The 20,756-nt window shown below is 40.9% G+C and overlaps 1 long non-coding RNA gene across 1 annotated transcript in view; it reads left to right on the top strand.

The window, feature by feature from the left end:
* Positions 1 to 20,756, top strand: part of LOC122482932 — a 58,185-nt gene that overhangs the window by 6,358 nt on the left and 31,071 nt on the right. Inside the window, exons 2-3 of the long non-coding RNA XR_006297250.1 lie at positions 62 to 130; positions 235 to 414. This is a non-coding gene — a long non-coding RNA (uncharacterized LOC122482932). The remainder of the gene's footprint in view (positions 1 to 61; positions 131 to 234; positions 415 to 20,756) is intronic.

Here is a 20,756-nt window from a genome sequence, read left to right as displayed (position 1 = left end):
GTAATCAGGGTGAAAGTGTTATTGAGAAGATCCTCTCTCCCTTTCTTCTTTTTGGTAACAGAGTATCTTGAACTTTAGCGGAGCACATGGCTTTCCAGCTAGAGACCACATTTCGCAGCTTCTTTTGCAGGTGAGTATGTCCCTGTAACAGCTCTTGCCAAAGCCACGCAAGTGCAACCAGATAACCCTTTTTAAAGGAAGCTATTTGTTTTCCTTTCTATTTTCCTTTCCCAGTTTCCTAGAAAATGGCAACAACCAGGGTGATCACGTGAGATGCAAAAATGGAAGGTAAAGATTGAAGATGACAGACTGTCAGAGCCTGTATGACATCACGTAGCAGAGCCACCTAGCAGTGTCCCCAGCCCACGGCTGCAGTGTTCCATGAGGGACAAGTTAAAATTGATGCTACTTAAGGTACATATTTTAAAGACTTTGTTACCACAGCTTAGTCTCTGTCTTGACAAATATATAATTTAAGCTCCGAAAGAATAAAAGAAGGGAAAAAAACATTTAAAAGCACATATTTTAAAAGAATAAAGTGAAATCTTGAAAATAAGTCCCAATATATCAAAAGTAAGTGGATTAAATATACCAATGAAAAGGCAGACTTTGTTTTTTAAAAATTTTTTTTAATGTTTGTTTATTTTTGAGAGAAAAAGAGACAGAACACGAGTGGGGAAGGGGCAGAGAGAGAGGAAGCCACAGAATCGGAAGTAGACTCTAGGCTCTGAGCTGTCAGCACAGAGCCCAGTGCGGGGCTCGAACTCACAAACTGCAAGATCTTGGCCTGAGCTGAAGTCGGACACTTAACCGACTGAGCCACCGAGGCGCCCCATTTAAAATGCAAAAATTCTGACTCTGCCACATTTAGATGAGGTATATCAAAATTGTAAAAGGTATAAAAGGATGGAAAAATACAAGGTAAGTACCTTGGTGTATTGCTGTCCAATTAAGGGGACTTTATTTAAATCCAATTAAATGGGCCAGGAAAAAAATGCATTTTAAAGGATAAACAGGGTCACTAAAAAAATGTTAAGCATTAAATTAATTTGGAATATCTAGCAACTCTAAACTTATAAGTATCAAGAACATAGCATATATGTACGTTATGTATTATATATAAAACAATTTCATGGGAAAATGGGCAAATAATGCAATCACATTGGGAGATTGTTAGCATACTTTTGGAAATTAATGCATCAAACATTCGGTAAGACTCTAGTAAATTTGACAGGTGTAGTAACCTGTACTTAGTTGAATAATCTAAATTTCCAATTAAGTACAGAGGGAACACTGATAAAAATTGACAGTGTACTGAGTGATAAAGTATCAGTAAATCTTAACAATTTTTTACAGAGAACACCTTGTAATTGAAAATAAAAATAAGGATTAGTTACTTTGTTCTAAAATTTAAGTACTTCACAAGGTAAATTGAAGCTTTCTAAACGGATTTATGTTTATGTTAACTACCCCCTGGAGATGTTTTTAGAATTCTGATATTTCAGTGTTGGCATATTTTGCTTTCAGGACCATACTGTGGTAGCATACATTAATAGCTCTTGATTCGCACTGTCATTATCAAAATCCACAAAGACATAAGATTTCAAAGACAGTCAAAATGAGGTGTATATGTCATCCTAAAGAGGGTAGGGGGTCTAGAACTTCAAAGGTAATGAAAGCAATTCACAGGAAGATGAAAAAGACTAAATATTTGGTGAACATGTTTTTCTGCCCTCTTCAGAAACAGTGGGATTTTGATCAAGGAGGCCTTGCTGGGCTTCTCCCCGTCTACTATACCTACTTCCTAGTGTGATGTAGGTATCTGGTGCTGACTCTCCTCCTGGAGCAGGTCCTGTGTCTAAATTCTTTGAGGCAGTAAGAGGGAAGGTCACAGTTTCTTCCTGAGTCTTTTTGGGAAGAAGGCTTGAGATAATCTGGATGTCAGAATGGCACATTTTGGCGTGAGCTGCCGTTGGTTCCTACCCAGGCCAGACCAGCATGAAAAAACAACAGTAAAAAAAACTCGAGTTAATGGTGTTGTGCGACAGCTTAAGACCGGTCTCCAGGAGGGTGGCAGTTGGTTTCTTTGGATTAAGAATGAGTAACTAGAGAGCAGTTGCCAAATTTCCTTGGACTTAGTTGACACCAAGCTTTGGGTTACAAAAGATGTTTTTCTGTTCTAATGTTAGTTGTTACTTACAGGAGTTTCTGAATACTATTCTGTTGCAGAGCCTCAGATTTGAGGTCTGCTTTGAAGAATCCAGTTTTATCAAAACTTAACTTAATTTTGACCAGCGTTTCAACTTCCCAACTCTTTTTGATTCTTTTTTTTTTTTTAATCTTTATTTATTTTGAGAGAGAGAGAGAGAGAGCAGGCATAAGCAGGGGAGGAGCAGAGGGAGAGGGAGACAGAGACTCCCAAGCAGGCTCCACGCTGCCAGCCCTGTGTGTACAGCTGTATAATATGAATTGATATGTGTATAGTGTTATTTATTTGCATCACTGTCTGTATTAGCAAAATATTGATAATGTGCTTCAGGGGCGCCTGGGTGGCTCAGCCCATTGAGCACCCGATTCAACTCAGGTCATGATCTCATAGTTTGTGGGTTTGAGCCCCCTGTCAGGCTCATGCTGACAGCTCAGATTCTGGAGTCTGATTTGGGTTCTGTGTCTCCCTCTCTCTCTGCTGCTCCCTACTCGTGCTCTGTCTCCTCTCAAAAATAAATAAACATTAAAAAAAAAAAAACTTTTAAATGCCCTCAAAGTGTCCTTCATCTGGAGGTTAAATGAACTCTGGTACTACCCTGCAATGGAATAATGCGCAGCTGAAAAATAAAGTAAATGAGGTTCTTTGTGTACTGACACATGGTGACTTATAAGATATATTATTAACTGAAAAATTGAAGTGAATATAATGTATCATCTTTGGTGTAAGAAAGAGGAGAAAATAAGTATTTATAATCATATGGCTTGAACTTGTGTAGTAAGCCCTGAAAGGATAAATGAAAAAGAAATAGAACGGTAGGGTAGGGTAGACAGGTGCAGGGCAGGGAGCGAGGCTCCCCAGTGTGTACGTCGTGATAGGGCTTTAACTTTTGGACAGTGCAGATGCGTTACCTATTCAAAACAAAACAAAGTAAGGAAAGCTTTGGAAAGAAACAATATTCCTCTTTCCACTGTTTATAGGTTTTTGGGTTTTTGTTTTTGTTTTTTTTTTTTTGAGCATGTTATACTTTTTGATAATCTTGTACGGGAACTCAAGGCATTTAGAAGCCAGAACAAGAGAGGAAAATGCAGCACAGTCTCCTGTGAGAAAAAAACTTAGAGCCAGCATATGAGAGAAAGCTGGATCCAGGAGAGCATAAAATGGCAAAACAGCGTAACTGTCTACACAAAAAGACCTAAATGATACTGAAACCTTTGTGTACATTGAGAAACTTAGGCCCCACATGTTAAGTGACTTGCCACCATCACTCAGCTTATTTGTGGAGAAATCAGGACGAGATTCCCAGGACCCCTAATAAACAATCTCCATGTTTGTGTCTGTATTTGTGACTATATTGTGTCTATATGTCTCTGTTCATTAGTCATACCCCGTTACTACACTGGCTGCACGGGCCCTGTGCCTCAGCATCTTTCCTCTGCCGTTCCCTCTGCCTGAAATGCTTTTCCCCCCGAAAAGCTACATGCCTCACTCCCTCACTTTCTTTACATGTCTTTTCAAATGTCACTTTTTTTAGTGAGGCCTTTGCAAATCGTAAAATAGCAACTGCCTACCCCCTATTCTCTGTCTCCTCTTCCATGCTTCCTATGCTGTGCAGCATTTATCAGCCGTCTCACACACTTTATACTTATTTATTTATGGTCTCTCTCCATATCCACCCTTCCCCCACCTCCTGGCATACACTCTTCAGGAGGGTAACAACTTTAATGTACCCCCGATAAGAGTATAGTAAATCCTCTTATTTAGATAAATCAGTGTTGGGGCACCTGGGTGGCTCAGTCAGTTAAGCGTCCGACTTAACTCAGGTCATGATCTTGAGGTTCATGAGTTCGAGCCCCGCATCATGCTCTGTGCTGGAGCCTGCTTCGAATTCTGTGTCTCCCTCTCTCTCTGACTCAGTCTCTCTCTCTCTCTCTCTCTCTCTCTCTCAAAAAAAAAAAAATTAAGAGTAGCTTTGTCTTTTAAAAAAATAAAATAAAAATAAATAAATGTTTTGCCCCATAGTAAGCATTTAATAAACATTAAAGAGTTAATGAACTGAAACTACCTCTGAGCTTGAGAGTAGAAATGAAGTGAAACAGTCAGAAAAGCAATTCCAAGTGTTGGAAATAATGTGGACAACCTGGTGGGCCAGGTTTCTCTAGGATAAAGAGGCCAAAAGGACTGGAAAGCTGCATAAGCCTTGTGTTAGACCAGGTCAGCCCCTGGGACTCTCATAGTGGTAACAGTTATCAGTGGAAGGTCTTCCAGAAAGGCGACGTTTGCAAACTGAAAATAGTTAATTGAGGACCAGTGAAAATCCTTAAACAACAAAAATTCAACTTAGTAGGTTGAAAGATAAAATTGGCTTTATCAAACTATTCATGAAAGGGGCAGCAGCCCATGTAGCAAATTGAAAGGTGCTCCTTTGAGCTGCAGAAAAGGAAAGGTTTTTAAAGCAGAAAAGGAGCAAAAAAGAGGAAATTATTACCAAAGAAGGCATTGTTTCAGGCAAGGTCACCCTCCTAAGGAGAGCAGGAGGGTCTATCCGTAAATTTCCTAGTACTAACCTAGAAATTCACGTTGACCAGTCCCAGGCTACACGCCTGGGGGTTGAAAGTGCAGGCAGGTTAGGCCAAGTAAGTCTTGGCTTATTCGCATGGAACTCTTGGCATAAGTGACTCTTTTTTAAGCTTTTATTTTTAAGTAATCTCTACACCCAGTGTGGGGCTTGAACTCATGACCCTGAGATCAAGAGTCACATGCTCTACCAATTGAGCCATCCAGGCGCCCCAGAGTGACTCCACTTTAGAAGGTGGTTTTTCATTTAAACAAAACAAATGGAAGGCTCTGGCTTCTGTAAGCCCACAGTAGCCAAAGTAATTAATTACTGTTATGAGACACTGAAACTTTCCTGCAAGAAAGAAAATGTGCTCAGAAGGAATGATCAAAATCCCTTTAAACTCCTTCTATCCAGACATAGAGCTTGGCAGAGTGAAAATTAAGTCTAAAGTTAAGGGAAAGTGTATTCAGTCTCCACTTAATTTGAAGATTGCAAACAAAGCCATAATGGAGAAATTTAGGTAGCACTGGTCGTTTTCATTCAATAGATGGAGCCAGAGTAGAAAAGAAACAGTCTGGCAGATTGTGAAACTGCACAAAGAGGGATTCAAAACTGGGAATCCACTGTGGATTCCAGCCCCTAAGAGTCCATTAGGCGTCTACCCAACCCACCCAGGGCTTTTGCCAGTTGCCAGTCGGTTGCGGGTGGGGGGCTGGAGTGAGGGGGGGCTCTCGCTAAGCCAGTGATCTAATTGCCTCTGCCTTAAACTGCTCTTGGCTCCGCTTGGCTCATTCTCTTCCTCAGGCTGCAGTGAAGCCTTCCTCCGCTTTGCTAGCAGAGAGATCCTCCCTGCTATTCCCAGCCCCACATCCTATTTAGTTACTCAGGGGCTAATCAGCATTTGTAATTACATTTTATGTATATGTTAATTATCTGCTCCCCCCTCCCCCGCCCCAGAATGTAAGCTCCATAAAGGCACGTTGCCCACAGCATGCTCAGCACCCAACAGACAGTTCAGTTCGGAGCGCAGCGAATGTTCAGTAAATATTTGTTGAATGTATGAATTGGCATTCTGGATTGTTTGGATTGCTGGGCACTATACCAAGGCTTTTACATGCGTTTTTCTCTGTCTCTCATGAGATAAACATGGACTGTGGAAAAGCTGAAGCTTAAAGAGGTTGTATAATTTGTCCAAGGTCACATAGCAAAGCTGAGAATTAAAACCAAGTCTTTCTGATTCTAAAATCTCTGCTGTCAGCTCACAGAACTTTCATAAACAAGCAAGTGGTAGTGTATTACGGTAAAGTTTTCACAAGAAAGCCAAGGGGAACAAGTAGGAGATGCCAGAAAATTGGCTGTGGCACTCAGTTTTGTCACTGCTCCCAACATTTGCTCGTGTGCCAGCCATTCTGTATAGTTCAAAATTAAATATGCTTTCTGGTCCTGGATTCAGATTTCAAAGGAGAAGACCCAAGATCTCTTCACACCTCCTCCTCTTTCTTTGTCCACCGCTCATGCGTCCTTCCGACTGTCACTCTCTGGGCACACTCAAAGGTAAAACATTAGACCGTGTTACTGTGTCACTGCAAGAAGGCAGATCTGGTGCCGGGCAAGTGTAAGACAATCCTACTGAGACAAAGAGGGACGCTTAGAAGGTATGAAAAGTAACGAAAGACAACACACAAGCGTCGAGAGGGCCCGTAAAGAGAGATCTAGGATCCAGACATGAACGTGTATGTGAATGGGAGACAAGGCATTCAGGAGTGGAAGGGAGCAAGACCAAGCAATCAGGACCCACGTGTAAAAGACATTAAGTGTGAAATCGAGAAGCAGCTCATTACATTAGATTAGTGCTTAGAGGGAAATGTGACTCAAATTCTGTCATTCTCTTTTCATAATAGAAATGTCACAATTAAGACTAAAAGAAATGAGGGAATACAAATAAAAGACCCAGCTTGAAATCCCAAGTTTTCAGAAAGAATATCCTGTCTGCATCCCCTAGCGCTCCTGCAAAACATGACTCAAACCCACAAGGTCCAGAAAGGAGCTAAATTGCAATACTTTCACCTGAAACAATCTCCCTGGCGTACTCTAAATTTTCGTTAAGTGAAAAGAAGGTTGCGACAGAAAATTCTATGCACAGCCTGCACTGAAGCCCCTGGAAAGCCATTGGCAAACTGCCTCAGAGCGTATCAGAAATGGGGTATAAATGCAGACATCTTGTACTTGTTCCTGTTCAGGTTGAGGACCAGCCAGACCTGCGGCCCCTGGGAAGTATGACCGGAGACCTAGCCTGCTTGGTCTTCTCCTCACCGCATGCACTGCAGGGACAGGTTCGCAGGCCCCAAAGTGTGTTGTTCCCTGCAGGCTGGGAAGTGAGAGGGAAGGTGAGGGTGTCCTTCCTTACACGCACCTGTCCCACTGCTACGTGTCTGTCACGTAATGTCAGTGCCTAGACAATTCCATCCCGCTGCCCGAGGCTGGGGTGTTCTCATCAGACGAGAAGTGATTCTAGGAAGGGCCTTTCTGTTCTCCATGCATACTCTCCAGAATCCAAAGTGAGCAAAGGCGGTTTCTTTGAGATTAAATCTATTTACTTCTTTAAAAAAAAAAAAATGTTTTTTAACGTTTATTTATTTTTGAGACAGAGAGAGACAGAGCATGAATGGGGGAAGGTCAGAGAGAGGGAGACACAGAATCTGAAACAGGCTCCAGGCTCTGAGCTGTCAGCACAGAGCCCGACACGGGGCTCGAATTCACAAACTGCGAGATCATGACCTGAGCCGAAGTCGGCCGCCCAACAGACTGAGCCACCCAGGCGGCCCTATTTACTTCTTTTTAAAAATAGTTTTGTATTTACCACAGGACAATAAAACGTGTTCTAATTTTTTTTCTCTTAAGAGGAAGTCACCTTTGTTTCTTCTGTATGGGGGAAATACAGATACTTAACAACTAGTGTTTCAGAGAATGGGGAAGCTCCATTACTAAAAATTCCAACTGGATCAAAGATTTAAATGTGTAAAAGGAAATCTAAAGGTACTAGAAGAAAACATAGAAAGGTCTCCCATGAAACATGGTACATTGACCATATGCCTTTATCTTCTCTCCTTGTGGTGGGCAACATAATGGCTCCCAGGGTCTGTCCACATCGTAATCCCCAGAACCTATGAATGTTACCTGATTGGACAGAGACTTTGCAGATGTGATTAAGTTAAGCCCCTTGAAATATGGACATTATCCTGGATTATCTGAGGGGGCCCTAAAAGTAATAACTAGTATCTTTTTGGAGAAACAGAGGGAAGAGATGTGATCACAGAGGCAGAGATTGGAGGGACGTGGCCACAAGACAAGGAAGCTGGAGGAAGCCAGGAAAAGATTTTCTCGTAGAGCCTGTGTCTCTACGGGAGTATGGCCCTGCCGATGTCTTCATTTCAGCCCAGGGAAAGTGATTGCAGGTTTCTGGCCTCCGGAAATGTGAGAGAAGAAATATCTTTGGTTTTAAGCCACCAAGTTTCTGGTAATTTGTCATAGCAGCCCCATGAAATTAGCATACTTCTAGATCCATCCAAACTCCACTAGAATAAGCTACAGGTGAGAAAATGATACGGCTCATAAAGATAAGGAGAATAGCAGAAAAGGACTTCAGTAAGTGTTTGGAAGATGGAAAAGAATGAACGAGTGAAGGAGTGAATCAATGAATGAATGAGAGGAGACTATCAGAGTTGGGAACAATGCAGGCTGAACCCCCTGGAAAGGAAGATGTGATCAAGGCAGAAGACACTTCTCCCAGAGAGGTCAGACTCAGGGTCTGCAAGCACCAACCACGCAGGCACAGGGGTGAGGAGCAGGACATTAGAGACAGTGGAAGTAGGAACACGAGCCTTGGTTCCCTTGCCCCACTCCCTTCTCTGATACTGGCTGCCAGGAGCCAGGTATATCCCTGTTTCCCACCTCGCTCACCCCAGTCCAGTCCCTTGATCCACCATCACATAAGCTGACACAGATGTTCTATTCCCGTTCCTTGTGTTGGAGAGAACTGTTGCTTCCTGGATGCGAGGGGGTAGGAGATGCTATGCGGGGCTGGGCACGGTCTTCTCCTTGTCCACTCTGCCCTGTGGAAAGAAGACAAGCTTTCTGGTGGCTACCACACTCTCCAAGGCACATCATTGTAAACTTTCAGTAAACTGGGAATAAAGAGAAGACCAGGGCTTCCAGAATGAAAAACCAGGCCACGTAAGATGCTAAGGGTCAGCAATCTGACTGGCATCAGACTTTTCAACAATAGTTCAAAATACTGGAAGATGATAGAGCAACACCTCAAAACTCTGAGATAAAATATCACTGAAAAAGTTTGTATCCAACCAAACTTCTAACAAGTGTAAGGGGAAAATAAGGGTATTTTCAGACATGCAAAGTCTCAAATTATTTGCCAACCATGTATCATCTAGGTGGAAGCTCCCAAAGGGTGCAATTCCATCGTAATGTGGCGTGAACAAGAGAGGCAACATGGGATCCAGAAAAAAAACTAGAGGATGTACCCAGGAGAGTGGCAGAGGGGAAATCCTAGGATGATGGGTATTTATCACACCTCCGGAGAACAGGGGTCTGTGTTAAGTGCCAAAGGGAGACATCTAAGGAGAGGAATTTAGAACTGACAGGTTATTTCAGGTGTTGAGAATGTAGGGGGATATTATTACTAAGAGTTTTCTAAGTCTGTTGGATCGTTTGTGGGGAAGAAGGGTGATAGTCTGTAGAAAAGGAAGCAGTTTGGCCAGGGCTATGGGGGTTCTCAATTACTAATGACAGGAAGCAGGAAGTTATGCAAGAAGAAGATACAAGTATATAGACTGCTTGGTTCAGCATGAATAATATTTGAGTTTTATATAAACACTGACTTTTGACTAAACTAGAGATTTTGATATCACTGTATTGGGAAAAGGCAGGGAGTGAAGTGGGGAAAGTTAGAGTTGGATAAGAAATCAAAAGCCTCAACAATTTCCTTTCTGGGATTGTAAATATATGTTTTTAAATAATCTCTTCACCTAACATGGGGCTGGAACTCACAATCCCAAGATCAGGAATCACATGTTCTACCAACTGAGCCATCCAGGCACCCCTCAATCTAGGTATTTTGATACATGTACAAAGAAGGTCCCCATATCATTGAACAAAAGATAGCAAAAACAGAGACAACTGTCTTTGGAACTGGTTGAATAGATCACGGTTAAATGGGGTATCATGCAAGCATTAAAAAAAAAAAAAAAAAAACAGTCATCCTAGTATATGCCAACACGAACTACCTCCAGATAGTGAATACAAAAAAAGCCCACACAAACAAAATCAAGTTGGAGAATAGTGGGTCCAATATACAGTATCACTATTTAGGAGGAAAATAAATATACATATGCAAACATGCACAAACATTGAGTCTGTGTATGTACAATCTCTGGAAGGATACACAAGAAACAATTCTATGGACAGAAACTAGTCAGGTGGGCAGGGATAGATAAGAGCCCTACTTTTCACTACATACCATTTTGTTACTTAAAATTTTATGCTAGCAAATATATTACCTAGTCAAATGTTGGAGGTTTTTTTACATAATTTTTTTTCAGGAATAGATTTTAGTGATTCATCACTTACATACAACACCCAGTGCTCGTCCCAACAAGTGCCCTCCTTAATGCCCATTGCCCATTTAGCCCATCCCCCCCCATCCAATATCCCTCCAGCAATCCTCAGTTTGTTCTTTGTATTTAAAAGTCTCTTATGGTTTGTCTCCCTCTCTGTTTTTATCTTCATTTTCCTTCCCTTCCCTATGTTCATCTGTTTTGCATCTTAAATTCCACATATGAGTGAAGTCATATGATATTTGTCTTTCTCTGGCTGACTTATTTCGCCTGGCATAATACACTCTAGTTCCGTCCACATTGTTGCAAATGGCAAGATTTCATTATTTTTGATCACCAAATAATACTCCATTGTATATACATACCACATCCTTTATCCATTCATCAGTCAATGGACATTTGGGCTCTTTCCTTACTTTGGCTGTTGTCGATAATGCTGCTATAAACACTGGGGTGCATGTGCCCCTTCAAAACAGCACACCTGTATCCCTTGGATAAATACCTAGTAGTGCAATTGCTGGGTCATAGGGTTATCCTATTTTTGATTTTTTGAGGAACCTCCATACCGTTCTCCAGAGTGGCTGTGCCAGTTTGCATTCCCACCAGCAGTGCAAAAAGGTTCCTCTTTTCTCTGCATCCTTGCCAACATCTGTTGTTGCTTGAGTTTTTAATTTTAGCCATTCTGAAATGATATTGTGGTTTTTATTTGTATTTCTCTGGTGATGAGTGATGTTGAGCATCTTTTCATGTATCTGTTAGCCATCTGGATGTCTTCTTTGGAAAAGTATCTTTGCATGTCTTTTCCCATTTCTTCACCGGATTGTTTGTTTTTTGGGTGTTGAGTTTGATAAGTTTTTTTATAGATTTTGGATACTAACAAATGACATGTGATATGTCATTTGCAAATATCTTCTCCCATTCCGTCAGTGGCTTTTTAGTTTTGTTGATTATTTCCTTCACTGTGCAGAAGCTTTGTATCTTGATGAGGTTCCAATAATTCATTTTTGCTTTTGTTTCCCTTGCCTCCAGAGATGTGTCAAGAAGTTGCTGCGGCCGAGGTCAGAGAGATTGTGGCCTGTTTTCTCTTTAGGATTTTGATGGCTTCCTGTCTTACGTTTAGGTCTTTCATCCATTTTGAGTTTATTTTTGTGAGTGGTGTAAGAAAGTGGCCCAGGTTCATTTTTCTGTACGTTGCTGTCCAGTGTTCCCAGCACCATTTGCTGAAGAGCCTGTCTTTTTTCCATTGGATATTCTTTCCAGCTTTCTCAAAGCTTAGTTGACCATACGTTTGTGGGTCCATTTCCAGGTTCTCTATTCTGTTCCACGGATCTTTGTGTCTGTTTTTGTGCCATTACCATACTGTCTTGATGATTACAGCTTTGTAGTATAGCTTGAAGTCTGGGACTGTGATGCTTCCTGCTTTGGTTTTCTTTTTCAAGATCGCTTTGGCTATTTGTGGCCTTTTGTGGTTCCAATCACATTCTAGGATTGTTTTTTCTAGCTCTGTGAAGAATGCTGGTGTTATTTTGATAAGAATTGCCAAATGCTTTCTTAAAGGGAGGGGGAAAAATACCTGGCAAGAGGAAAGAAACTTTAAAAAAACAAAACGAAACAAAATTAGTCCCCTTTGTATCTCAGCTTAACTCCTCAGACATCATCTTCAAATGTCATTTCATTACTTTTAGCATTTTTCCTTTAGGTGGCAGCATCCACATTTTGGGAGTACAGTCCATCTACCTACCGAGCCTTGAGGATCATTTAGCAATAGTGTTTGGAGGTCCTATTTTTCCTTTTCATAAGAAAAAACTTCATAAAATGTTTATTATATTTATAAAATATATGACTTGGAAACGTTCCTGAGTATTGTATCCGAAAAGAAAATAGAAATGAAAAGCAGGTTACCAGTTTGAGGGGATGTACAACAGACTGGGAAGATAATTCACCAAAATGTTGACAGTGATTTATCTCTGGGTAATAGAGCAGGAAATAGGTGAATTTTTTTTTCTTTTTGTGCCTTTCCAAATTTCCTACAATGAGCACGGTATTTTTAAAAACATTGTTTATCTTTCTGTCCATGCCTTGCCATCAGCCTCCTTGGGCCCTTGGAGAACTGAAGAGAGTTATCTGGTACCCAAATATTTCCAGTGTCAGAAAGCTCTAATTTTTTAACTGTGGAATGAAAATAATGACAGAAACTTGAAACGTATAATAGGACTAATTGAAGGAGAGATTGAGGGGTAAAGGATCTTTTTAATACTCCCCATGCCCAGAAGTCAACTTACTGTGAAGCTAGTAAAGCTTATGCTTGAGGGCCTCCCCCTCCCTTACACTGATCCCTTTCAAAATATTGTATCCCATTTGAATTCATGATTTTGGATGACAAGGCCCATAAATTATCCTGCGGCAGAATCTACCAAACCCAGATCCACCATTGCCAAAGCACACCGAAATGGTCTCTGACAAGTTTGTCCCTGTCCTTGTATGAGGCAGGTTAGTTCTAACTATGCTTTGAGCAGGTGGGGGTGGGGGGGAATGCCTGTAAACTCCCCATTGAACTGGGAGGCCAAGCCTCATACACTCTGTACGCTTGTTGCCTACCTAGCCCATGTCTGGCACATTTCAGGTAATCAGAAACCATTTGTAGCCCTGTTAAATGGCAGTGAATTTTCATGGAGAAGTAAGAGTTCCTAATTCATGGAGTAGTTGACAAGTAGTATTTGTAGAGCTGTTGCTCGTGGCTCACAGAGAGGGTGCTCCTCCTGTCTTAAATAAACAGTGCCACAGAGAGGACACCTCATCCCCAGAGGAGCCCTTGGGATTGGTGAGCAGATCCCGCCAGGTGAGTCATCACCTGGTACAGCTTAGCAAGAGACTCTGGCTCCCCTCTTTGAAAAGCTGCATCTCAGGGCATTTGGGTGGCTCAGTCGGCTGGGCGATCGACTCCAGCTCAGGTCATGATCTCAAGGTTTATGAGTTCGAGCCCCGCATCGGGCTCTGTGCTGACAGCTCGGAGCCTGGAGCCAGCTTCTGATTCTGTGTCTCCCTCTCTCTCTGCCCCTCCCCCACTCATGCTCTGTCTCTCCCTGTCTCAGAAATAAATAAACATTAAAAAAAATTAGAAAAGCTGCATCAGCATACTTGGGATACAAAGAAAAAAACAAATCTGGTGTGTGACATAAATCTCTCAAACACAAGAGTGCAAACTGACATGGGATACCAAATGAGAAGAATGAACAAAAAAAGCTGCTGCCATATGACCCAGCACCTGCCCTCTGGGTACACACCCAAAGGGAACGAAAGCAGGGACTTGGGCAGAACGTACACCGTGTTCATAGCAGCATTTTTCATAATAGCCTAAAAGTGGGAGTAGCCAGTGTTCATCAACAGATAAACAGATAAGCAAAACGTGGTCTCTACCTATGATGGAAAAGGAATGAAATTCACACATGCTACATTGAACGTTGAGGACATTTTACTAAGTGAAATAAGCCTGTCACAAAAGGACAGATATTGTGGGATTCCCTTTCTGTGGAATATCCACAGCAATCAGAGGCACAGAGACAGAAAGCAGATGGTAGTTTCCAAGGATTAGGGGAGATGGGGAGTTGTTGTCTGATGGGTACAGAGATTCAGTTCTGCAAGATGTGACTGTACTTACGCCACTGAACTGTACACTTAAAAATGGTAAATTTTATATTTATATTATTTTATTTATTTATATTTATTATTTATTTATATTATTTATATTATCTTATTTGTATTTTACTGCAATAAAAAAAGTGCCAAAAGACCAAGCAGATGGAACAAGGAAATAAATATTTTCCTATATTTTATTAGTATCTTCACAAGAAGGGATTGATGGTCTATTACAGAACTGTTCTGTAATGTAGATGTGAATTATTTGTGAATGTTAACTACGAACCTCTAACAACGCTCTTACTATGTGTTCGGAACCGTGCTAAGGGAATTAACACATTCTCTTAACTCTCAAAATCAGCCTGTGTAGTTGTAGGTACTATTATTATGGTCATTTTCAAATTCAGAAAGTAAGACTTAGAAAGTTTTAAGTCATTTGCCCATAGGGCAGAGTTAGGGCACTGTGGAGCCCAGATTTGGCCATGTTGCTCATTTCAGAGTTTGGGTTCAGTTTTGGGGGGTTTTAGTGCATTTTTTCTTTTTCTTTTATTTTAGAAGCGGGGAGAGAGAGAGAGAGAGAGAGAGAGAATCTTAAACAGGCTCCACACTTAGCACCGAGCCCAAAATCAAGAGTTGGATTCTAAACCAACTGAGCCACCTAGACACCCCTTAATAAAAACTTTTTGTTGTTCGTAAGTTAAACACTTGTTTACGGAATTTCTTAGGAAAGGAATTGGAATCAGGAGAATGCAAATGACATTGATATGCCCCGAGGATCTAAGAGCTGAACAGTGCTCCTTTCAGAATTATGCCTAAAACAGTGCCTCAGCCAGAGGCCCATGTACTTGCTGTGGAGTGGGGGGACTCCAGCCTTGATCCATGGGTAAGGGAACTGGAAAAGCAACAATGACCAGATACTTCATTTGAGGTACAAATAATTTTAGAAAATACTCTAAAATGTCACTTTAAAACTTTTTTTTTTATTTTCAGACTTTATAATTCCTGACACATTGTTCAGTATGAAATATTCTAAATAAGCATAAACTGGGCAAAACACTAGAACCAAGTAAAGAATTGAGAGATTGATTCTGTCAATTTATAGGACTTCATCTTCCCCGCAAAGGATTAACTGGATGTGTTATTGTATCTTTTCAAATGCACATGTGTTTTGTGTGTGTGTGTGTACACACAGTGGTAGATTAAGCACATGCATTTGCCTCTCCTGTCTCCCATATTCCCATCAAAGTAACAAAAAAGATCTTGTAGAGAGAATACGAGAAAAAGCGTCATCAGCTGGCCAAAAGTGCTGAGACGTTTCTGAAAGAGAAAAGCAGACAGATGACCTGAAAGAAAGTGCAGAGAAAACTGTAAGCCAGGGCACAAGAAATGAGCATGTGTCTTCCCAAGGTGCCCTCCCCACCCCCAAGGGAGCTCACACTCAGTCATCAATAAGATGATGGGCTGTGGGGCCACCTCCAGTGGCCTCATTAAAGAGCCAGATGCAGTGTCTAGAGACAGCTGGGCCCCTTTCCTTCACATGTGTAAACACAGCTTGGCAGCTGGGACTTTTGCCCTCAGGCTAAAAGCCAACGCGCTGCCCTCTAGAAAGCCAGCTATGGGCTCAGAGAGCGTTCTTGCTGAGGATGTTGTGGCTAAGAGGAGATACTGAAGAAATTCTGAATGTCTATGATAAACTCAGACTGGAAATCATCAGACTTCAGATGCACCCCCACCTGGAAACCTCTGGGTTCCCAGATCCCCTTGTTTGCGCTTTGCCCACAGGAAACCCTGCAGGGAGGCCTTCCCGCCTCCAGGCTCCACCTGCTTCTACAACCACCGCTGTCATCATTCTATTCCAGTGAAAAAGCGTAGAGAGACTAACGCGAAACCCCCCGAAGAGGAAACCCACACAAGCTACCAGATACTAAATTAAGGTGTTGGTATAGAAGGACAGCAGGGAGCCTCAGACTTGTGAGAACAAACAATACAAAAAGGGAGAGGCTTAGAAAAATAAATAACTGAAGCTGAAGAAAAAAGACAACCTAAGCAGTTAGCATATTAAACAAACAAACAAAAAAAACCAAAACACCTAGTGATGCACACACAGAGCACTCACATCATTAACACCTATATTAGCCAATTAATACAATTAATATTTAAAACAATTTTTAAATTGTGCTGAGTGCTTTATATGGATTAACTCTTTTAATCTTCAGAAGGCTTACTTATAATCACAGAGCCAAATATAAAAGCAATAAAAATGCTAATTCATATCAGGAGAATTTATAACCTGCATTCTTTTAAGACAATTATAGCTTGTGATGAAAAGTAACCATCAGGGGCGCCTGGGTGGCTCAGTTGGTTAAGCAACTGACTTCAGCTCAGGTCATGATCTCACGGTTCATGGGTTCGAGCCCTGTGTCGGGCTCTGTGCTGACAGCTCAGAGCCTGGAGCCTGCTTCAGATTCTGTGTGTGTCTCTCTCTCTGTTCCTCCCCTGCTCATTCTCTGTCTCTCTCTGTCTCACAAAAATAAATAGATGTTAAAAAAGAAAAGAAAAGAAAAGGAAACCATCAGACAACATGAAAGAGTTGTTGGAAAGTAAAAATAAAAATGTCCAATGGAATTGCTAAATAATAATATAAATACGATGGAAGATCGAGTTGGTTACCTGGAAGATAAAGGAAGTGAAATGACCTAGAATATGAGAAAAAATTAAGATGTGGAAGGTAGCTCAAAGAAATCTAATACTTCTCTAAAGGCGATTCTAGAAGGTATAGGGGATGACCATGGAGAAAAATAGTCAAGAAAGTGGTGAAATAAATTTCCTTACACTAAAGAGTTTTTAGGTTGACAAAACCCACCAATGATAGGGCAGGGAAAGCAAACAAAAGTACATCTAGACACCCTGGTGAAATTGTAGAATTCTAAGAACAAAACAAAAATCCTAATATAATATATATACACAGAGTGTATACTCTGTGCTCGAAACTTTTCTAGGTCCTTGTGATAGATCGATGAACCAAACAGACCAAACCCTGCCCTGGTGCATCGTTAGCAGAATGTATTCCAAGTTACTGAGGGGGGAAAATAGATCTTAGAATTTTTTTTTTAATTTTTTTTTCAAAGTTTTATTTTATTTTTGGGACAGAGAGAGACAGAGCATGAACAGGGGAGGGGCAGAGAGAGAGGGAGACACAGAATCGGAAACAGGCTCCAGGCTCTGAGCCATCAGCCCAGAGCCCGACGCGGGGCTCGAACTCACGGACCGCGAGATTGCGACCTGGCTGAAGTCGGACGCTTAACCGACTGCGCCACCCAGGCGCCCCTAGATCTTAGAATTTTAAACTTGGCCAAACTGTTAATCAAATTTGAGGACTTAAAAACAATTTTAGACACTCAAGGCTCAGAAAGCTTACTTCCCATACAAAACAAAACCAAAGTTCCAAGGAGTAACCCAACAAGTTGTAATCCAAGAAAGACAACAAGAAGCTGTGGTGAGTATGACCCAAAGGAAGTGATGGAAGCAAGGAAAGGAGGAAAGGAATGGAGGGAGGAGTAAGACTCCATTAGTTCTTCAAGTTTAGAAGAATCTCATTTAAGCCACAGAAGTTCAGTGAAATAACATTACATTTCCTTCTCAATGGAGGTTCATCTATACTACTCAGTTGTTAATCATAGCTGGCCGTTACAGAGGACCTATGTGCCTGGCACTGTGCTGAGTGCTTTATATGGATTAACTCTTTTAATCTTCAGAAGACTTACTTATAATCACAGAGCCAAATATAAATACAGTAAACCATAACCATGTATATATTCCATGTGTATATATCTGTATCCATATATACTTACGTATATGTGTAAATCTATCCATAAAAGAAAAACTTAGAAGTAGAGCCTATCACATGACTGGGAATCAAGAGTGCCTTATCTAAATAAATAATTCCAGATGTAGAAGTTTGAGTATTATTTAAAGCTACAAAGAATATTTTAAAATATAGTTTTCAGAAAAAAGAGAAATACTAACTACGGAAGTGAATTACAAATAATGGAGCTAACACACAGGAGATAGAAAAGTTGGGAGAAAGTATAAATATTCTTCCTTATCTTTCATAGATGGAAGTCAGTAGACACTTTCCAAAGCTGATGAATTGAGAAACAGCTGTAAGCATATTATTTTCAATTACAATAGTAAGTACTACGTGACAGGAGTAGCTGTTAACAGTGCTTGTGTTGGGAGTGTCAGCCTGGGCAGGAATGGTATAGAGATCACGTTCATTTTATACTCTTCTGTACTGATACACATTTTTTCTTATTACATGCATGTAAAACTGCTATAAAATAACAGTGACCTACTTCAACAATTGTAAGTACGTTAATTTTTTTTAAACAGTGAAAAGCTAAAGGAGCCTTTTCTAGGGGCACCTGGGTAGCTCAGTCGGTTTAGCATCCGACTCTTGATTTCAGCTCAAGTCCTGATCTCATGGTTTGTGAGATCGAGCCCCGTGTCAAGCTCTGTGCTGACAGCATGGAGCCTGCTTGGGATTCTCTCTCTCCCTCCCTCTCTGCCCCTCCCCTGCTCGCACATGTTCACCCTCAAAATAAATAAATAAACATTTTAAAAAATGAATGAATCTTTTCCACAAACGAGGCAATAGTATTTAAGTATATGTACTTGAAAGAGAACTTGCTTAGTCATTGTTGCTAACTGTCTTCAAAGGCTCATGATTGTTTTAGGAAAAGTGTCTTAGGTCAAAGACAGCTTAACAGGGTTACGTGGGTGGCTCAGTCGGTTAAGCGTCTGACTTTTGATTTCAGCTCAGGTCATGGTCCCAGGGTCATGGGATCGAGCCCTGTGTTGATCCCATGTCAAGCACCACGTTAAGATTCTCTCACTCTTCCTCTGTCCCTCTTCCCAGCTTGCATGGTCTCTCTCACTCTCTAAAAATAAGTAAAAAAATAAATAAATAAAAAGTTAAAAAAAAAGAGCCTCACATATTATCTGCTTGTCTTTTTTAAGTTGAAAAGAGAAAGTAAAATCCACTCTCCAGCTTTTGTCATTTTGAATTGGGAGAAAGTTGCAAGTATTATGTGTCCTATCCTTGTCAATCCTACAGATGGCTCAAAAACTGATGAACTAAATACTTTGAACTTTCCAAAAAGGAATTCATCACTGAGGATTACTCCTCTGTCCAACTAGAATAAGATGCAGTTTGTATTAAGCAACGTTCTCTAACAGTTAATATTTATTTACTGAGCCAGGGAATGCGGTGGCATAGGGGACAGAGCAGGGGGCAGAAAGTCTGTCTTTCTCAGCTGTGTCCCCAACTATGTAGTGACCTGGCCACCACTTCATCTGTAGCTCCTTCATCCGTAGACAGCAGATAAAACCACTCTCCTCACCCCTTCATATTGTCCCTGTGAGCATCAGAAAGGATCAAAGGTAAATCCTTTGAAATACTGCAAAGTGCACTGAGATTACAATGTAGTATCATTTGGATGATAGAACATCACAAGTGAAAAGAAGTTAGAAATTATCTTCTTTAATTCACAGTTTCGGTCTCTCATCTATTACTTGCTTAGAGCCCCTCCACATATTATTAATACTCAACAACAGAATTTCACTTAGAATTGTATCCTCCTGGATTGCATCCTCTTCTAAAGTTACAAGGAATCGTAGGCTATTCATGCTGCAAGGGACTGCTGGGCTAAGATAAACACAGGATAGTGACCCCCAAGCCTTGGGTTAAAGCCTGTTCCCCAGACTTCCAGTCCACAGCCCCTTCCCATGGCCATTTATGGATAATTACAGTCAATAAAGTTCTCTACTGCCCTGGCAAGAGTATGCTAATTATTTTCTGTTTTTGTGATTCAAAAGATGTACCCTTCCTTAAAAAGCAATTATGTGGCAAAATAAACTGAACAAAAGAAAACATAAAGAAGGGAAAAAATTTAAAAAGTAAGTATGCTTGAAAAATAATATAAATACACAGATACAAATCTATTCTCTAAAACTAAGATTGAAATATCAGAACAATTAGGCAGTTAGTAGTCAAATTAATTACCAACATTCCAGGAAAACTGGACATCATTTAGTCCTTCACACAAACCCATGGAAGAGAGGCAGAAGATGTAAATGGTTAACATCACCGGATTTTAAATCAGGACATGAATTTGAATTCCAGTGCTGCCATTCACGAGATTTGTAAATTTTATGTAAATTTTGAAAATGTTCTCAACCTCCCTAAGCCTCAGTTTCCTCATTTATATTATGGGAGTAGAAATAATTACTTCTTAGGGTTGTTGTAAAGATTAAAAATTCACATAATTCAATAAATGGGACCACTTATTATCACTTGAGATTTTTTAAAAATTTCTTTAAAGTTTTATTTTTACTTATTTGACAGAAGGAGAGAGAATCACAAGCAGGCTCCACACTGTCTGCGCAGAGCCCGATGCAGGGCTCAAACTCACCAACCGTGAGATCATGACCTGAGCCGAAGTCAGACGCTTAACGACCCACCCAGGCACCCCTGTTACCAGGGATTTTTGCAGGTGAAGAAACTAGAGCTCACAGCTGTCGTTTGCTCAGCCAGTAAGTGGTGGAGACAAAACCGAAATCCCAGTCCTCCAAGTCTGTTCTTCCCACCTCCCTGTGCAGTCTCTCTAGCCAACACTTTGTTACCCTCACGTGAAATATCCCCCTGTGACCCCACCCCCCCAGT

Source organism: Prionailurus bengalensis, chromosome D1 (assembly GCF_016509475.1).
Source record: "Prionailurus bengalensis isolate Pbe53 chromosome D1, Fcat_Pben_1.1_paternal_pri, whole genome shotgun sequence".
NCBI classification, from domain to species: domain Eukaryota; kingdom Metazoa; phylum Chordata; class Mammalia; order Carnivora; family Felidae; genus Prionailurus; species Prionailurus bengalensis.
The sequence above is the reverse complement of the archived record's forward strand: the minus strand, read 5'-3'. Positions and strand labels throughout refer to the sequence as shown.